The following is a 21,701-nucleotide window of genomic DNA, read 5'->3' as shown; positions in this document are numbered from 1 at the left end:
GAAAGGGACTTCTTATACATTACAAGATGTCATGTCATTTTATGGCTCAGAACTGAGGACAGTGTCCGGGGAATAGGGGAAGTGAGTGTATCAAAGGGTACAAACGAGTAAGTTCTGCAGATCTAATGTATAGCATAGTGACTATTATATCACATTGTACACCTTAAACTTACACAGTATATGACCATATTATCATCTTGATAAAGCTGGAAACAGATAAAGAAATCAAAAAGGTAACCCATAGAAATTTTTTAAAAATGTAATTAACATAAGGATTATAAAATGTGTTATAGGTTTTCTTAAACAAACCAAAAATAATGCAAAATTAAAAACAGTGCAAACCAAGGAAAAAGCCGTCCAGTGTCATTACTGGGTGTATAAACAAATTAGGATTTACCGGAGAACAAAGGTTTGTTAAATCTTTCTTTGGCAGTATGCTTGATCCTATCTCCCCAAATCAGTGGCGATCCAAAAATGAAAAAAATGAAGACAATGAGATTTTTCATAAATCTGCATGTATTCCACTTTTAAATGTTGGCATATCCTTCAAATTTGGTGTAGATTAATCTGTATTTTATTTTAAAATATCAGTGGTATACCATATATTTTCAAAAATACTATTGGCTACCTTTTATTAGTTAGCCCTCTTTCCCCTCCCCTAAATTTTACCAATCAAGGGTTTTATAATTTCCTAGAAATGTATGTTTTATGACACAGTTCTATAAAAAATTTGATCATGAATGACTTTATGAGGTTGTCTCCCTGCCATCAGCCATAAAAAATGAACATAAACATGTTTACAGATATTTTTAAAATATCAACATTGATAGGCATGAGCCTGTTGACATATAAGCAGAATTTAAAAATTCAGTCATCTTTTCTTTGGGGACATTCTCTTACAAGGAGGACGATTTTCTAATTTCCTACCTGGCTGATGGAATTCTGGAACTAGGTAAGGGAAGTAAACTGGGTGTTCCACTACTCAGTATGACATTTCAGCCTCATCATCCTCTGGGCTTGGTGCCTTAGGTCCTGAACTTCTCAAATTCAATGCCTCCAAAGAATAATCCCCTGACCTCTAAAATTCCTCCCCAAACAAGGCTGATGGCAGCAGCCCAACTGCTCAGGGTGAAGAGGGTGAATACTGGGAGGAATAAAGAGGACTAAAAGGTCTCCATCTCCCATTACAGACTTTCAGTCAGCCCCTCCCCGCCCCCCACCCTGTCCCCATTCTCAGCCTCCATCCGTGGTATATAGTACCTCCATGTTCTGTACTTTTCAGGCAGGTGTCCTTGCATACAAATTATGATCTGCCTCTTGTCATTATTCTTTCCTCTACAGACACTTCAGTTTGACCTTCCTCTCCTGTGCTAGGTGACTTAGTATTTCTGGTTCCCTCTTCCCATAGAAGTACCATTACAGGTGTGTCATAGTTTCAAATATGAAGTTTATATTTGTTTCTATATGATTTTCAAAAGAGCCTGGAAACAATTTTACTTTGCTGTTTTAAAACCAGAAAGGTTTTAAGATGTTTGTAATCTTTTAAGTCAAGTAACCTTGAAAATGAGCCACTACTATCTAAGTGCTAAATGTTTATGTTTGATAATTAACTCTCAAAGGGTAACCCAAGAACTCAAAATGGCTAAGTTAATTTAAATGACTTGTTTTCAAATAGAGCCTATACTTTCTCACTCTATGTCTTTGTATCTTCTACCTGGAAATTTTTCCATTTTTAATGATCTGCTCCAATTTCATATTCTCCATGAAAGTTTAATTGATCCTGTTACAGGAAAAAAACCTCTTTCCTACTTCAGGTTTCTAAAAGGAATTTTCTCTAAACACACTCAAGGCTTCTACGTACCCCTTCACTGATAAAGACCGAGTGACTTATCTGAGCTTACCTGACTAGTTAATCTTAGATAAAGAGCAAACTTGGCCCATCTCTGTGTTTCTACCTTTTCCAGGTGTGGAACAAGCATACTATACTCTCTACTTCTTTAGGGCAAGACTCTCCCCTGCATAGAGTGAGTTTATTAATCCAGTATAGCAATTCTTGGAATTAGGTGGGTAAAGGACTTCAGTTAAAAGGCTCACACAGCAGTGTCCTCCAACCTGGTCTGTTAGTATTAAAAGTGATATTCTGGCCCCCACATGTCAGTCCTGTTTTCTTCATTTGTTCAGAACTTCTGCAAGAATAAGGGATGTTTTACCTCAGACCTCTTCAGAAATCCTAATATTCTCTAAATAGATATGTTCACTTACTTTCCTATACTCCATTGCACATTGCTTATGTTTCTTTTATAGAGCTTAAATTTTCCTTACTGTGTTAACAACAGCATTCTAACCTACTAGGCTGGGAGCTTTTAGAAGGCAGATCAACAACAGTACGTTACACACAAGACACAACATAAATATGTTTTGGATTGACTGACTGAATAGTTAAATGTTTCTTTAAAAGTAATGATGATTTTATGCTTTCTTGCTATTTCAGGTTATACTCATTTTAAAGTCACAGCAACCACATATTAATATTGCCACATTAAAACTAATCTTATAACTAATATTTTGTTTTTCCTTGCCAAATTTCCTCTACAATATGTTGAGTCGTGTACCACTGTTTCTGTTTTTGTCTGTATTCTTCAGGATTTTTAGAAGTTAATTATACATCTTATAAACCTAAAACTGGAAATAATTCAGTTTAAACAAATGAAATGGATAGATTCTAAGCTGGTATCTCATTACTTTCCTATAATATATATAGAACAAAGGCTAAGACCACTCAAATTCATTGTATTCATATATCATCACCAGCAACTTTAGTGGTTAAAAATAAGTAGTACATAAAAATGATTAGGAGAAGACATAGCCAAACTACTGGTGTGGTCACTCTTCTACAGAATAAAAACTAGAAAATGAAAAAGTACATTTTTAGTATAATTAGAGTATTTCAAAACTAGGGAGCCAGAATTGGGTCGCTTCAAAAGACTCAGATCAAAAGTGTACTTAGAGATGACATCAATGAAAATGGCAGAATAAGGAATTTTAAAAGCTCATCTCTTCATAAAATTAAGTAACAAAAAAACTGGCAAAATAATTTTTTTTTTCAATTTTGGGAATTAACCAAAGGTTTACAACAACCTAAGGAGTGCATGTTCAAGAAAACAGGTTGAATCACATTAAGAACAGAGCTTGTGGCATTTCAGTTTATCATAATACCCAAATCAGCAATAGCTTTGAAAATAACAGCTTGCATTGCTGGTAACTGAGGAACCAAAACAGATCTTTTTCAAAGTACAATATTGTAAGCATCCTGTATTTGTCTTCACCCGTCTGGCTGCTCCCTGGAGGATAAACTCAAAAGGCTTGTCTTTATTTTGCCCAATTAAAGAGGGGCCTAGTGCTAAAGAAACTATCCCACTTTGTCCAATACATTTACAGGCAAATGTTTTAGTCACTGCTGCCTGAGTGATGGGTACCAATTGGAGCAAACAATGGACCAACCAAAGACCCTGGGAGGAAAGGGCCAGAAAACGAGATGCCCATAAGGGTACTGAAAGCTCCAATACATTCCTGGGAATATAGAAGGCCACACGCATGCCTAGAGTTGTGCACATGTCCAGGAAAGACTTGAGAAGGCCCTGACCTGGAACCTCTGTATGATCTTGAAGATCTGCAGAAGCAGCAAGTGAAGGCTAAGTTACGCATAATTGTTAACTGTCTGGCTGAGTGCTGAAGGCGTATCCTAAAATATACAAAAAAACCCCACAAAAAAAACTAAAGAAAAAAACCCCAAAAAACCCTCAACAAAGAGAATTTTTGGTTGCAGGTATTTAAGGAACTTTCTGTAGAATTATTAGCCAAGTACTAAGCTAATGAACAAAGGTTCTGGTGGCCATACAAGACAAAGAAAACACACTTTACAGTATTAGTTAAAAAAAACACTAAACAAACAATATTACAATAGGCAGCATTAACAAACCTGAGAGGGAAGAGACTATGATTTCTAGATTTGCCACATCTTAATATTCAAAACGCCCAATTTTCAACAAAAAATTACAGTAAATGCGTAGAAACAATTTGTAAATAATATATAGAAGGGTCTAGTATTCAAAATAAAGAACTCTTATGACTTGACAATAAAAGCACAAATAACCCAGTTTAAAAATTTGCAAAAGGATTCGAATAGACATTTCCCCAAAGAAGACATACAAATAATCAAATGGTCAAAAAGCACACAAGATACTCAACATCATTAGTCATTAAGGAAATACAAACCAAAACCACAATGAGATACCACACCTCACACCCACCAAGATGCTATAATTAAAAAAAAAAAACAACTGTTGGCAAGCATATGGAGAAATTTGAACCACTGTACATAGCTGGTGGAATGTAAAACAGTTCAGCTGCTAAGGAAAACAGTTTGGCAATTCCTCAAAATGTTAAACATAAAATTAACACATGACCCAGCAGTTCCACACCTAAACATACCCAAAGAATTGATCCTTCCCTGGCTGTTTGAAGACTGGCCGCCATCATGAAGGACACAGTAAGTTATCCAGACCAGGAAGTTTATGACCAACAGACTACTTCAGAAGAAACAGTCACTGACATCCGTCACCCTGGGAAGGCAATAGTGCACCTAAAACAAAAATTCAGGAAAAACTAGCCAAAATGTGTAAGACCACACCAGATGTCATCTTAGTATTTGGATTCAGAACCCATTTTGGTGGTGGCAAGACAACTGGCTTTGGCATGATTTCTGATACACAAAGAAAATGAACCCAAACACAGCCTTGCAAGCAAGACAAGGCCAATATGAGAAGACAATGACCTCAAGAAAACAGAGAAAAGAACGCAATTACAGAATGAAGTCAAGGGACTGCAAAGGCCAATGTTGGTGCTGGCAAAAAAAAAAAAAAAAAAGACGTAAAGATTCTCCAATGATTTTTATCTGTAGTGATTGTGTAGATTTTTCATGAGAGGATTAATAAACGAAGAACTTTAAAAAAAGAGCTGAAAACCGGTTTCAAACACATACTTGCTCATAAGAATATTCACAGCACATTTACAACAGCCAAAAGATGGAAATCACTCAAATATCTGTTAACAATGAATGTATAAGCAAAATATGGTATATCTATACAATGGATTATTCAGACATAAAAAGGAATAGGCCCTGGTTGGGTGGCTTGCTTGGACGAAGCACTGTCCCATACACCAAAAGGCTGTGGGTTCAATTCCTGGTAAGGACACAAACCTAGGCTGTAAGTTCGACCCTTGATGAAGGTGCATATTGGAGGCAACCAATTGATGTTTCTCTCTCACGTTGATATTTCTCTCTCTCTACCGCCCCGAAATCAATAAATGCATTTTTTTAATAAAAAGGAATAAAGTACTAATACATGCTACAACATGAATGACCCTTGAAAACATTGTTAAATAAAGAAGTCAGTCACAAAAGAGCACATACTATATAATTCCATTCCTATGAAAGTCCAGAGAAGAGAAATCTACAGAGGCAGAAAGTACATTAGTAATTGCTTAGAACAAGGGAGTGGTGGAAGATGGTTGGGGGCGGGGGGTAACAGGTAAGGGTACAAGTTTCTTTCTGAAGTATAAAAAAAAGTTCCAGAATTGACAGGGGTGATGGTATCTGTGTATATACTAAAAGCCACTGAATTGTACACTATAAAATGGAGAACTTTTTTGTAATGTACATTGTATCTCAATAAAAAATATAATGTAAAAACATGTACTCAAGCCCTGGCTGGGTAGCTCATTTGGATAGAGTATCATCCTGATACACCAATGGTGAGGTTTTGATCCCCAGTCAGGATACATAAAAGAATCAACCAATGAATGCATAAATAAGATAAATAAGTAGAACAACAAATTCATGTCTCTGTCTCTCTCTCCACCCCCCCATCAATCAATAAAATAATTTTAATAGGTAGTCAAAGAGCTCTTTAAAAAAAAAGATAAATTTACGGTAGACCTATTGTATCATCATAAGAATAGCATTTGAAAGACAACAGAACAACACCTTTAGAATGCTGAGGGAAAATAACGGCAATGGAGAACTTTGTACCCAGCTAACTCCAGATGATCCCAGCAATGAGGAGAAAGAAGACTTTTCCATGTATAACTAGGTGAGTTCACTATGCATAGGTTCACTGGAAAAGAACTTTTTAAAAAGATCTACTACTTTCCGAAGGAGAAAAGTGAACCAGATACCTCTGCTTCTTTTATAGGAGTGACAAATCAGAATATTCTCATAACCCTACAAAGAACCACTAAAAAGTTGGGTGAACTATTGAAGTAATGACAATAGTCATTACTTTTTTAAATAATAGACTTTTTTAAAGCATGGAAGAGCCAAAAAAAATAAGTCTAAAAAACTACCAGTCCAAATCTAGAATGCAAGAAACCAAAAGTAGCCAACCCAGTACTCAAGAACAAAACAACTTTTCTTCAAGGATAAAATCATTAAGAATCAAAGAAGTATTTCTATAGGTACAGAAACAATTCACCAACAAAAAAATTAACATTCTTTACAATTTACATATTTTAACAGAGCTTCAGAATATATGAAACAAACACTGCACTATAGGAAGAAATAAATTTAGACATGGCTTGAAAACTTTAATATTCTTTTCATAGAAACCAAAAGACAAAACAGGCAAAAAAAGTTAATAAAGACCTAGAGTATTTGAATAACATAATAATAAGCTTGATCTAACAGAGATGTGTAATGAACTAAGTCAAATAATAATAATAACTTTGAACTTACTGAATGAACATTGTGCAACTGGCACCCTTCCTTGTAAGTATTTTTTATATATGATATCATTTAACTCTTACAACTCTGATGGAAGGATTCTATTGTTATCTCCACTTCACAATTTAAAAAACTGAGGTACAGAGAGTAAATATATTCCAAGGTCACACAGCTTTCAATAGTGATCTCAGCCAAAATGTGAACTAACTGAAAAAATTAGCATTGCCATAATTGAACAGTATACTGCATGTCATTAATTAAAAAACAGTGAGATCTTTAAAAACAATGGATCCTTCATAACTATCAACAACTGAACCTAAAAAAATTAAACAAAAACAAACTAAGCAAACAAGGAGAACAGGAACAGAATCACAGAAATGGAGATCAGAGGGAAGGGGGAGGGGGGAGGATGGGGGAAAACGTAGAAGAAATAAGAAGCACAAATAGTCGGTACAAAATAGATAGGGGGAGGTTAAGACTAGTATAGGAAATAGAGAAGCCAAAGAACTTATGTGTATGACTGACCCATGGACAAGAACTAAGGGGCGGGGTGGGGGGGGATTGCTGGTGGGAGAGGGGTACAGGGAGGAGGGGAATAAAGGGAAGAAAAAAATGGGACAACAGTAATAGTACAATCAATATAAATAAATAAATAAATAAATAAATAAATAAATAAATAAAGGACTGCAACCTAAAAATTTTTTTAAATGGACTCAATGTTTTATTGGACAAACATTACAAGCAGTTTTCAAAAGTACCATCAGCCCTTTTGAAGGGCTAATTTTTAAGTTTAAATAGACATTTTAAAATTTTCTAAGTCACCAATCTAAGGTCCACCTTTCCTCTCCTGCTAAAAATCACTAGTCCTTTTCCTCCTCTACTTTTATTTGTTTACTCTACTGAAAGGGTACTGAGGCCTCCTCTGTTGAGCCATCACAATCTCATGTTCATGTATAAGACCATAATTTTGACGTTAGGAAATTGAGATACTCTGGACCCCAGCCACTCACTGGTAAGCACGCTCTTCTTCCTTCCTGCAATGAAATCCTTTAAAAGGCAATCTCATTTTAAAATTTTTACCTGTGATTGGTTTTTCGATATCAAACGCATGCATTCAATAAACAAAAAATCTTAACATTGTTCCAATACACAGAACATTTACAAAAACTGATGACCACTTGGACACTAAGAAAAATTTAAAAACCTGTTATCATATAAGCCACATATACATAATACAATAAAATCAGAAAGAACAAAAAAAGGGCCCCCTAAGATCAATATATATTACCTGAAAATTTTAAATACAGGCAGGAAATAGCTGAGCTGAGACTTGAACCCAGGCAGTCTGGTTCCATAGTTGTGCTTCAAACACTAAACACCAAAGTCCTTCTATTTATTAAGCTCCAAGTCAGTGTTACCCAAAGTGTGGTGCTCACGTAAGCTCCCTTTTATTTCTCAGATGCAAATTCATAGGTCCAGGTGATTTACCAGCTTTCCATGTAACTCTTTGAAAATACACCTCTCTTAAACCATAGCTCTTAATCCTGGAAAAACGCTTTGCTGTGTACTCCTCATAATGTAAGATAAAAAACACCTTATGGTTTAATTCAAGAAAAAGGCTTTCCTATTACTTGCCGCTGAGAGCACCCAAACTGGATAATACAAATGAATACACACAAAAAGAAACCAATACACAAATTTTGCAGCTTTCTAATGAAAGTAAATCCAACCAGATTTACTTTCAAAATACATCCAGAATCTAATTACTTCTAATACCTCCACCACAATTAACTTCATACAAAAAACCACTATTACTTTTCTGGATTACTGCAAGAGTTTTGAATACCAGTTATATTCTACATCTCCACCAAGCAAGAGTGATTTCAAAACATCAATTACATCATGTTCTCCTTCTGCTCAAAAATTCCTATGGCTTCCCCGGTCAGAAAAAAATTAAGAGTTTAACATGTCCAACAAGGGCAATCAGGATCTGCTCCAGTCTCCAATCAACCTACCTTCCCCACCTGTACTCATAACTCTCTGTGGAGTTCCTACCACAGTTACCCAACGTCAAATGATTTGGCCATAGTGACCTACCTATTCACTGTTTCTAGAACACATCAAGCACACCACCACCTTCTATTTTGCAGTCCTTTGCCTGTAATAGTCTTTCCTTGCTTCATCATTTCCTAAGTCTGCTCAAATTAACCTTAACAATAAAGTCTTTTTTAACCATTCTATGTAAAATATAAACCATGCCCAGCTCTCTTCTTTTTTCCCCCTTATCCTTCCTTTTTGCCCATAGCACTTACTAGCATCACACATACTGTGTATTTACATTTTTTTTGTTTCTTGTCAACCTCTCTTCACTAAATTTTAAACTCCATTAAGGCAAACTAAACTTTTGTATTTTATCCACTTGTATACTTTCAGTAGGTCTAACAATATCAAGCACATATAATGTGTCCAACAAATATTTGCTGAGTAAATTAATGATTAGAAAATGAAACAAAGAACATTTGTAATAACATTATAAAATATAAAGCATGTAGAAATAAAACTAACAAAAACTACATAAGATCTTAAAGGTAGAACTTTATAAAAATCTGATAATAAAAGCTGAATAAATATACAGGGTCTGGCACAAATAACACCCCTTTTTAATTGTAGAATCTTTTATTACAAAATCATAAGCATGTAATTCTGGAACATAACAATATCACACTCAAGTATACCATATGACATTCTAGGTGAAATGTTCAAATTAAAACTCTAAATTATTAAACCCATATTATCACCCTACTAACCACTGTAACTCAAGAAAGCACTACTTCTGCAGGACACTGTATATCATGTTCACTGAATGGGAAGGAAAATGTGTATTATAAAGGTATCAATTTCTCCAAATTAATGTATAAGTCAATTAATTAAAATGTACTAGCAATAAAAAATAGATGGAAGAAAGAACACAGTTCAAAAACAGACCTTTGAATTCAACTAATTAGCTTTATAAAAGAAATGGCATTTCAACACAAGTGGGGAGAAGATGGACTAAATTGTGTTAGGACAGCTGGCTGTTAATATAGGGCAAAAGTTCAGTTAGAACTCTATTTCATAAAATAAACTCCAGGTAGCTTAAAAATTAAGATGTAAAAAAAATTAACATTAAAAAAACTATAAAAATACCAGAACAAAATACGGAACAGTATTTATAATCTTGTGATTAGGGGACACTTCTTTTCATAAACAAAAAAAGCAAACATAAACAAAATGAAGAGACAAGTCGGGTAAATGGGTTAATATCCGATATAAAGAATGCCTAAGAGGGATTTTAAAGAAAGACACAACCCAATTTTTAAAACTTGACAAGGAATAAAATAGACAATTTATAAAAGAAATACAAGTGATTGAGAAAACACAGAGACTAAAACAGGAAGACACTCAACTTCCGTAGTAATGAGGAAAATACAAAATACAATATAATAAAACACAATTTTTTAATCTACCACTGAAAAGCTGGGAAACATGATGTGTTGGTAAAGATGCAGAGAAACAAGTTCACTCATCTATTACAGGCCAAAACATAAATGAGGAGGGCAATCTGACAGTATCTAATAAATCTAAAAAACACATATTCCCTATGACCCAGAAATACTTCTTGGTATTCATAAAGGAACACTTGCACATGTACACCTGGTGGAATGTACCAGAACACTTATTCCATTTTTGCTTGTAATGCCAAAGACAAAGCCTAAAAGTCCATTAATAGCTAGTTACACAAAGTGGAATATTCATATAATGGAATACTACACAGATGTTAAAAGAAATATATCTAACAGCTCTCTAAGACACATTGTTAAAGTTTCAGAATGAAAGACACAATATGAGGCTAGTTAGGTAAATACACATATAAAAGTAATGTTATATAAAAAGTATAGAAAAGGATACTCATCAAGTTTAAAAATGGCCCTTATCTCTTTAGGTAAGAGGGATAGAAGAGGGAAGATGACGATTAGGGGCAGTATAAGGGGAAGTTTTTTTATAGGAAGAATTTATTTATTTAGAGAGAAGAAGGTAGGGAAAAAAGAGAGGGAAACATTGATGTAAGAGAGAAACATTTGTTGCCTCTTGCACATGCCCCTAACCTGGACTGGGCCTACAACCCACGCATGTACCCTGACCAAGAATGGAACCAGCAACCTCTTGCTTTGCGAGATGATGTCCAATCAACTGAGCAATGCCAGCCAGGGCTATAGGAAGAATTTTTATCGTACTTAAATGTTTAATTGTTTAAATAAAATTTTATTCATGTACTTGTTATGTAATTTAAAACTTATTTTAATTTTTTAACTTTTTTATCATCCGTACCAAGGACTTTTTTTTCCATTGCTTTTAGACAGAGTGAAAGGGAGAGAGGAACAGAGAGAAACATTGGTGCAAGAGAGAAAAATCAAGGGAGAGAGAAGCATCAATGGTTGCCTCTCCTATGCCCGAACCAGAGACTGTCGCCCAAACCAAGGATCATACTTGTCTGGACCAAGGTTGCATGCATGGACACCTGGACCAAGGACTGAACCTGTAACCTAGGTATCTGCCCTAGCTAGGAATCAAACACATGATACTTCAACCAACTGAGTCATGTTGGCCAAGGTGAAAACATATTTTAAATTTTAAAAAGAGAAAAAAAGCAAGGTGCTAAAACATCTATCCAGTATAATCTTGTTTGTTCATAAAATATGAACACAACCATATATAACAATACTATTAAATATATAACTTACAGAAGGATTTCTAAGTTAAAAATTTATAAAACTCTCTTTAACGTGAATAGAAAATTTACTTTTAAGTTCTCTCCAAAAACAAATATGAAAGCAACAACTTAATTTAACCTCTGTTTCTAGTCACAACTTAAACCACAGACCTATCCTTGTATAACTGTCTTTTTGTAAAATAAAAATAGGCAGAAGAAACACATGCCACTGAAACTGAGGGACCTGAGGCTAACTGACAATAGCAAAGAGGTTGACGCAAAAGTTTCCTTTGGCTAAAATAATGGTAATGATACAGTAGGGAATTAGTCAGACATAAGCAGAGTAGAAATGATAGGTCAGGTAAGTAAGGTCACCAGGGCTGAAAGCCCCGGGTGCCTGGCTATGAGCCAAACTGGGAAAACTAGTATTATAGGGTGGGACCTTGCTGCCAGGACGACCTTTCCTCCTCTCCAGCACATCGTTAGTCATGTGGTTTAGACCCTTTGACCTTTTATATTGCTGGTCATGAGGTTCAGACCCTTTCCTGATCTTTTGTTCCCTGGTATGTCACTAGTCATGTCATAGACACCCTTAGGGGAGAAACAAGGGGGCCGAACAACAGCCTCATACCCCTTCCATACAAACCCTTGCAAGACCACTCCCTTTAGATTTAAGTGCCCAGATTCTGGCCCACATCAAATAACCTTTTTTTAAAAATATTTTATTTATTTATTTTTAGAGAGAGGAGAGAGGGGAAGGGAGGGAGAAAGAGAAACATTGATCAGCTGCCTTGTGCATACCCCCAACCAGGGACCCAGCTGCAACTCAGGCATGTGCCCTGATGGGGAATCAAATGGGGAATTAATAATCAGTGGACACTCAAACCACTGTGCCACAACAGTCAGGGACCCATCAAATAATCTTAAGAACAAAGCCTCAGATCTGTTGACCACAGAGAGTTTTGGTCAAAGTACAGATAACATCTAGGCCTCAGTTGTGTTTCAGCTTCAGGGCCAGAAAAGTGGCAGAGCCAAAGGAAACAAAGCAAGGCCAAGGCTGACCCTGGGACCAGCTGCAATAACTAATGATCCCCTTCCCCAGAGCTAACCAATCAGTAGAGACCACTTCCTTGAAAGGACACACCTAGAAAGCTGATAAATATTCTACTGAAACGCTCCCAAGACCTCCCCTAAAATCCTCACCTTTGGAAACCAGATAAAAACCCTTGAAACAAAGGACCCAGTGCCCACACTCTGAAGCACGCCTGAACCTATCCTCACTCTTTCATCCCTCCTCCCTCCCTCGTTCTCTCTGCCCTAGCCTTTCCCTCCCCCTTTCTTCCCTCAAAGTGCAGAACTTTGCTTTTTTTCCTCCTAAATTCCAAGGGCCCTTCTTTTGCCTCTAACTTGTTTTACTGAGTCCATGCAGCCCAGCTGGGTAACTTCTTCCACATCTGTGACAGCCTAAATAGACTTTTCTCTTTGAGTTCTTAGCTCTGAATTCCTTCTTAGCTGAACTTAAGGACCTCAAACTAACTTCGTCGGTTACATCTGGTGCTGTTCACAGTTAACAGTAATGATAGGGGAACTCAAACGTTAAAGAGTTTAGCTTCAGTTATAATTGATAGGCTTAAGTGATCAATGCATGTAGAAAGCTGTTATTCCAGGAACTGGAATGTACAACCTACATGACTCCAGGAGGTCAGCAAGCAATTCAACCTTTGTGTTCCAGGGGGTCTTGCATGCCATGGCGACCATATCTGAGCCACTGTATTCCCGGGAGGGAATGACAATGACTCAGATAAAGAATTGTTGATGATCAGATAAAGAAATACTAGGAAAATCACCTCTGGACTGCAATGATTATCTGAATAACCTTTTTCCAAATCCTTTACCTACCCTTTCCTTCTCCTTATAATAAGGTCAGCTTGAGATGGGAAGTTAAGATGGATTTTAGGGTGTGGCATCTGAATAAAGCGCTCATATTCAATCCTAGTCTCTATTTATTGGTTCTGGTAGGGACAGGCAGCATGAATGCTGATGTTTCTGGTTTAAGTAACATTTCACAGAGATCACACACCATTTGATCAGCCATAGTACAACTTAGCTACAGTAAATAAAAGTTAAAAGAAAGCTTACTACACTAGTTCTTGATTAAGTTTTATTTAGACTTCAATCTAATTTTTACAAATTTCTTTAAAAAGTTCATTTATTTATTTTTACAGAGAGGGGAAGGGATAGTGGAGAGGGAGAGAAACATCAATGTGTGGTTGCCTCTCACACGCCCCTAACTGGGGATCTGGGCCCACAATCCAGGCATGTGCTACAACTGGAAATTGAACCAGTGACCCCCTTGGTTCACAGGCCAGCACTCAAATACACTCAGCCACAACAGCCAGGACATTTTCTTTTTTTTTAATCTTCACCCAAGGATATGTTTACTGACTCTAGACGGAGGTGGAAGAGAGAGAGAAACATCAATGTGAGAGAAAAACATCCATCGGTTGCCTCTCGTCCATGTACTTACTGGGTATTAAACCCGCAACCTGGGTATAAATGAGTAATAGAATAACTGTTTCCTCTTTTTACGAGCATCACTGGCATTAAACATAACTATCTACAAATATTATTTGGCTGTCTATGGACCTTCAACCTGAATGTGGTATCCAAGGCTAATTCCACAGAAGAAAAACATTGTTTTCAATGAAGATAATCTGGAACATACACATAATGCTGCTAATTCCACAGAAGAAAAACATTGTTTCCAATGAAGATAATCTGGAACATACACATAATGTTCAGCAGTTTATCATTCTCACCTTAATCATCTCTGAAATAATACTATATTATTATTATAATATAGCAAAATTCAGGCACCTGATGATAGCCATAACATGTAAATTACAGAATAAAACTGAATCATAGGTAGGTAAGTAGTATCAAGACTAAGACAGACCTGGCCAGGTAGCTCAGTTGGTTAAAGCATCGTCCCGACACACCAGGGCTGTGGGTTTGATCTCCAACCAGGGCACGTACAAGAAGCAACTGATGAATGCATAAATAAGTGGAATAGCAAAATCAATTTTGCCCTCTCTGTCCTTTCCTGTCCCTCTCTAACTCAATCCTTTTTTTAAAAAAAAGTAATGTCTGAGTTAATTACACACTTCATTTGAATATATGTTTGACAGTGGTTAGTAGGGTCAGATAGATCTTGGCTGTAACACCTTGTATTTTATGGATGGGATCATTTTAAATGAAAATTTCACATTTACTCAAACAAATAATTTAAACACTCTGAAATATGATATTGTTTCTTGGTATTCTTTCTGATATTAAAACCTTAATTTGACTCTGAAATCTACTTAATCTTTTATCTAACGATATTTTTTTATTCATAAAATACTATATCCTAAATTTTTATTATTTAACTTAGTATATTGCTAACTCCTTTAACATTTTTTAAAAATCTTATTTATTGATTTTAGAGAGAGACAGAGACATCAATTTTTGTTCCACTTAACTTATGCAGTCATTGGTTGATTCTTGTCTATGTCCAGACCAGGGCTTGAACCTACAACGTTGGTGTATCAGGACAATGCTCTAATCAAGTGAGTTACCTAGCTAAGCTATGTTGCTACTTTTTATCTTCAGTAATATATATGTGAAATTGAGTAAAATGTAGCCCAGATTTTGTAAGTCAAACCTAAAAACGAAACTTGCAAAAAGGCTGAATATGAACAGCCTTATAAACTTATATCCAAGGTTCTACAAATACATATAATACTGTTTTAAAATCTCTCCCCTAGTCTTCATGAGGAAGAATTATAGTAAAAAAGGTAATCAGCCCTGGCTGGTATGGCTCAGCGATGGCCTGCGAACCAAAGGGTCACTGGTTTGAATCCCGGTCAGAACTCATGCCTGGGTTGCAGGCCAGGTCCCTGGCAGGGGGTGCCTGAGAGGCAACTGCACATTGATGTTTCTCTCCCTCGCTTTCTCCCTCCCTTCCCCTCTCTCTAAAAATGAAAATATTTATTTAAAAAATAAAAGTTAATCAGCCCTGGCTGGCGTGGCTTGGTGTATTCAGTGTCAGCCTGTAAACTGAAAGGTCGACAGTTCAATTCCTAGTCAGGGCACATGCCTAGGTTGTGGACCAGGTCCCTAATTGGGAGCATGGAAGAGGCAACTGATCCATGTTTCATTAGCACATCAATGTTTCTTTCTCTTTCTCCCTCCCTTCTCCCTCTCTCTAAAATATAAATAAAATTTTTCAAAAGGTACTCAGATAAGTTTTACTCAACATGTGGATGATATACAAGTACCAACAGCTTTTGGTCCAACTGAGATTTACTGCACGGGTATCTGAAAGGAAATTACTTGATATGGTTATAAAGAATATTTGTTTATGGTTGTTTAGGAGAGCCACTGAAGTTTGTTAATAAGTGTGGCTAATAAGCCAAAGTCAGGTTCAAATCTCATACTTTGCAGTTCCCAGAAAACTAACTTTGCTGAAATCTATTGCCACAAACTCAAGTGTTACTTAATCTAAACAAAACATCTTATAAATGCCTTCTATAAATCAAAAGAAGAATAATGGGTAAATTGTTCAAAACAACCTATTCTCAGCATACCCTAGAGTCAAGGATAATAGACTTCAACTCAACTGGATTCAAGTTCTGGCTTTTATACTTAGCTTTTTAATGTTGGGGGGAAAAAGAGTATTTACGTTCTAGAAAATTGCGAAGACACATCCTGTACCTAACATCCAAGATTTTTCTTAAAGTTCAAATGAAATTATAGGGAATATCCTCTTTAATGTGTAAAACACTATTCATTACTTGAGATAGTTCAAAATATCTGTCCTACTAAAGGGGGATTAGGAGGATACATATAGGGGTCACATACACATACATATAAACATATATATAAGGGCCATACATATACATGAGGATCAGTATTATGCAGTCAGTATCCATAAATTCCTTAAAAAGACTTATTCTGACTTAAAAACAAATAGAGCCCTATAACTACAAACTATACACGGTGGGGCAAAAGTAGGTTTATAGTCATTCATATGGAAAATAATACAATAATAATATAAGAATCAACTGTGTTTTGCATACTCACAACTGTAACCTACCTTTGCCACACCCTGTATAATGAATTCCTGGAACTCCTGGAGGAAAAGTTACCTTCCTGTTACTCTTTCTCTAACCTTGTTTAATTTCTGCTTAAGTCTCTGAGGGCTGTCACTTTAGAGAGTAGCAGTTACTTGAATTAGCTCTATCATTGGTAGTGCTACTGTTTCATTTCCCTAAAGATGTATCAGTAGAACCAAAGAAATTACTAATAAAAACCAGCTCATCTTTTCCCTTGGTCCTTCCTTGTAAACATGGAGCGCATGCCACAGAGAAGGATAATTCATACTTGTATGTTTAAAAATAAATCCTCACACCTGAGAGTTAAGTGCTAGTATATTTTCAAGCAGGGTCAATGGATTTTGTTTTCCTTTGAAAGTGTTGAAGTGTAATGTATGAGGATCATAGAAAGTGTGAATGCTTTCCATGAAATTGGTTATCACTCTCATATATCTATCACTGCATTTACCAGAACCCACTAGATTATTTTTCTTCTGTATCTTTCTTAACTAGACTACAAACTCCCTGAGGCAGGGACAATTTTTTGGAGAATTTAAAAATTCTTTTTATCTCTAACATCTATCAATTTCTAACACATAGTTGGTGCTAAATAAATTTTAAACCGAACTGAATTCTACCAATAGCATGCCCTGGTTTTCTATACTGAGATTTTCTGAGCCCTGGACAAAGTCAGATAAGCTTTGCTGAGCTCTGAAACATACTTTTGTTCTTAGGAGCTTGAGAGGTCATATAGTGTGGTGTAATGATTTCATCACTGAAACATTGTATTGGATCATGTAAGATGTACAAATTGTAAAATAATTGTATTTTAGGTGCTGTACATTAGATTCTGCACCTTGTTTATAAGGCTAAACATCTAAGATTGAATAGAAACCTGAGAAAAGGAGTACTGATTTTATGATTTCAAATTCATGGTATGTAAATTATTTCCCCATGGAAGTGAGGCTGTAAATATGTTACCTTTATATTCCTTATTCTAGTGTTTCTTTAACAGAAATTTAAATCATTCTCTCTTAGGACACTTGTATGCCCAATCTACTCCCATTCAATGAAAACCACTGGTTTCAAGGGATTAGTACTGTATAAAAACTTCAATTGTGATTATGACAGCCATTCGTGTTGTTACGTATTTATCTCTACTATGGAATTCAGTTGCCATAAACGAAATTTAGTTTTATTTATTCCTCCTTAATAACGTTCATTTTACTCAGGGGAGTACTATTAAAAAGTAAACAGTTCTGGGTTTAATCTTTTTTTCTTTTAATTGAGGTATAACTGACATACAACATTTAAGTTTAATCTTTAACATTAATCCAGTTTGTATTAAGGTAGAGAACTAGATATTGGAAATCTTATTTTAGAGCTGTAAAGATAAAGAAAGGTAAATGGTTTACCCTAGGGCTCAGTGTGAGTTCACAGTAGTGCCAACATAAGGTCACTGGAGATCTTGATTCCTATACCGAGGACAAACATCTGTCTGGACAAGAGACTGATGAGCTCAGATGAAATTTATGTCACTTAGGGTCTACAAATCTAACTTTTGAGAATTTTAATCTAAATATAATTATACTTTCTTAAGGAATGTATTGACCTCAGTAAAACTGCATTTGTTGTTGTGTAGATATAGATTTGGGAAGCTCTTTTATAAATTCAGCCAGCTTTACTAAGAATACTGAATATTAACTCCCTATCTTCCTGAAGTTATTATTCATGATATTAGAAAATGTTCTAGTATTAATAAGTGTTTTAACTTACCCATGGAGAATACCAAAATATATCAAGTTTTTTCCCTACAAATGGTTTGCAGAAACAAGTTATGATGTGATTTTTTCCAAAGACCATGTAAACATTTTTCAAAAAGCAGATGATGCATGTTGGAAAAGGGTATTAACAGTGCAGTGTTCTTTTTCAAAAATAAATGCATCTCTACTTCTGCACGTTCAATTGTGTCATAGTTTAATTTTCTACAAATCAGAGAATAGAGTTTCTGTGGTATAAGCTAACTGATCTAGTGTTTTAAATGTCAACTTACAGCCCTAGCTGGTGTGGCTCAATGGATTGAGCACTGGCCTGTGAACTAAAGGGTCACTGGTTTGATTCCCTCTCAGGGCACAAGCCTGGGTTGCGGGCCAGGTCTCCAGTTGGGGGCGTGAGAGAGGTAGCCAATCAATGTTTCTCTCCCTCTCTGTCTCCCTCCCCTCTTCTCTCTAAAAATAAATAAATTAATTAAATCTTAAATATCAACTTACAATTTGGTGTCAGATTCTCATCTTAGGAGACATTTATCCATATTTGCCTAACAATACAATAATGGTTGCAGTATAAACTCCAGATTAAAACACTGCTAACGTATTAACATTCAACTAGATTGATTAAAATTCATGTGTTCCTGTTTGATAAACCCAATAAATAAAACAATCAGATGAATAAAGGAATAATGAGTTATATTCTTTCCTTTATAACAGAAATTCACCTTTAAATAGTAAATTCCTCTAAACCATTTAAAATGACATAGAGCGGGACTCCCTCACAAAGGAGTGTTCACAGGCTGCAGCCCCAGATGCCTGCACTTCCTACTTGACAGCTACAAAGGCGCTGGCCCTGCCAGCCCAATAGATTGGCCCATAGGACCTATGTGAGGAGAGTGTGAGTGGAGGTTACGATACATAACGGAGGGAAAGCTGCATGGTCAGTCTGCCTCCTGGGATTTGAAGACCACATCATCTTGCCTTTCAGTACTCTGTCCTGTGATAAATGTGAGTCACCTGAACTTCTTAAGTAACAAAAAAATGAGCCAGGGACCTGAAAATATGACTTCTATATTGCTCCGGGATTGGCTATGAGCTCCAGCTTTTTCATTGGAGTTTCACTGAGGGGTTGCGGGGAGGCCTCTGTGACTTGCCAGAAAAGGCTCCATGAAAGCAGGTCAAGTGGGCCATGCATACCTTAAAAAATGGCTGTGGTGGGCTGGCTGCTAACAATGGGAGCCAATGATGTGGCCAACTTTGCTGCCTATGCCTTTGCACCAGTTACCCTAGTTACTCTGGGAGGAGCTCTCAGCATCCTAATAAGTGCTATTCTTTAGTCATACTTTCTAAATGAAAGACTTAATTTTCATGGGAAAAATGGATGTTTGCTAAGTATTCTAGGATGTACAGTTATGGTCATTCAAACTCCTAGAGGAAAGGGGATTGAGACTTTCAATAAAATGTATCACAAGCTCAGGCATCCAGGTTTTGTGGTCTTTGTGACATTTGTGATTTTTGTGTCCTTGATATTAATCTTAGGGGTAGGAATCCACCATGGGCAGGCTAACATTCCTGAGTATATCCTGATCTGTTCTGTGATTGGAACATTTTCAGTCTCCTGCATTAAGAATCTGGGCGCTGCTATCAAGGAGCTGTTTGCTGCAAAGTCTGTGCTGCAGCATACCCTGGCCTGGATCCTGCTGTTGAGCCTCATAGTCTGTGTGAACACACAGATCAACTACTTGAACAGGACCCCAGACATATTCAACACTTCCACTGTGACTCCAATTTACTATGTCTTCTTCACAACATCAGTTCTGACTTATTCAACTATTCATTTTTAAGAGTGGCAGAACATGCCTGTTGATGATGTCATTGGTATTTTGAGTGGCTTCTGTACAGTCATTGTGGGAATATTTTTGTTGAATGCCTTTAAAGACATAGCTTTAGTCTAGCAAGTCTTCCTGTGTCTTTTCAAGACAACGAAAAAGCAATGAATGGCAATCTCACTAATATGCAAATATGCATAAAGTTCCTAATAATAATGATGAAAGTTTAACATGTAGAACTGAATAGCACATCAGTTTGGGAAAATATCTCCCAAAGAAATGGAAATCTGACAACTTTTTAAGATAGTTAATCAAAAGGTTAATCTATAATTGTTGTTATAAAGTGAATTTGAATATCAGAACATGTCTGAAAAGCGGTATGCTCCAACAATGGACAATCTTTTAAGGTTTCACTAATTTGGACCAAAAAATTACTTTTCTTATTATTTAACTGATGGTAGCTCACTAACATGATCTCAGTACCTGGTCAATTTTTGTTACCGTTGTATTATTATAGCAGTATTTACCAAAATCTAAATGCACTAATGAGAGCTTTAAGTCTATAAAAATACTTTACTTTTTCCACTGGCATAAAAAGTATTAGTTTTCAAACAGTCTTAAAAATATTTCTACTCCACAAAGTAATATAATAATAGTCTTTTTTAGTCCTGGCCAGGTAGTTCTGTTGGTTATAGCATTGTCCTGATATGTCAAGGTTATGGGTTCCAACCCGGTCAAGGCACATACAAGAATCAATCAATGAATGTATAAATAAGTGGAACAACAAATCAATGTTACTCTTTCTCTCTCTTCCTCTCTCTCTCTCTAAAATCAATAAATAAAAGTTTTTAAATAATAGTCCTTATTTATTGAGCCCTGATGCAGAGTAGAAAATATGCTAAATGTTACACAAACATAAGAACTTAATTTTCAAAATCCAGTGCAGTAGGTAGTACACCTATTTCAGATATGGAAAATTTGAGACTTGGAGACATTAGACATTAAATAACTTGTGTAAGGTCACACAGGTGATAAAGTGACAAAGCCAGGGATCAAACTGACTTCAAAGCTAATGCTCTTAAATAGGTCCTACATATATAACTATATAAACTCCATAAATCCTAAGAAATTGAATCACATACACTAGAAAGTACTGGATATTGCCGTGGCTGGTGGGGCACAGTGGACTGAACACCATCCTCGAGCCCAAGGGTCACCAGTTGTGGGATATGCAAGAGGAAACCAATCGATGTGTCTCTCATACATTTGATGTTTCTCTCTCTTCCTCTCTCCCTTCCCCTCCAAAAGTAAATGAATAAAATCCTTAAAAAAAAAAAAAAGGACAGTATATCACACAACCATTATATCCATTCTTTACTCCTTTAGTAAAGGTGTTCATTTGGACAGATATACCACAGCTGTATTTTCTTCCAGTGT

At 36.1% G+C, this 21,701-nt stretch overlaps 1 protein-coding gene and 1 pseudogene across 1 annotated transcript in view; one reads left to right on the top strand and one right to left on the bottom strand.

The window, feature by feature from the left end:
* The window catches only part of FBXL20 (F-box and leucine rich repeat protein 20), a 100,553-nt gene that overhangs the window by 70,423 nt on the left and 8,429 nt on the right, over positions 1-21,701 (bottom strand).
* Positions 19,588-20,566, top strand: LOC129086924 (magnesium transporter NIPA2-like; annotated as a pseudogene).

Source organism: Pteronotus mesoamericanus, unplaced genomic scaffold (assembly GCF_021234165.1).
Source record: "Pteronotus mesoamericanus isolate MK-2021 breed Mesoamerican mustached bat unplaced genomic scaffold, CSHL_Meso_final scaffold_476, whole genome shotgun sequence".
Lineage (NCBI taxonomy): Eukaryota > Metazoa > Chordata > Mammalia > Chiroptera > Mormoopidae > Pteronotus > Pteronotus mesoamericanus.
This window is presented reverse-complemented; position numbering and strand designations above follow the sequence as displayed.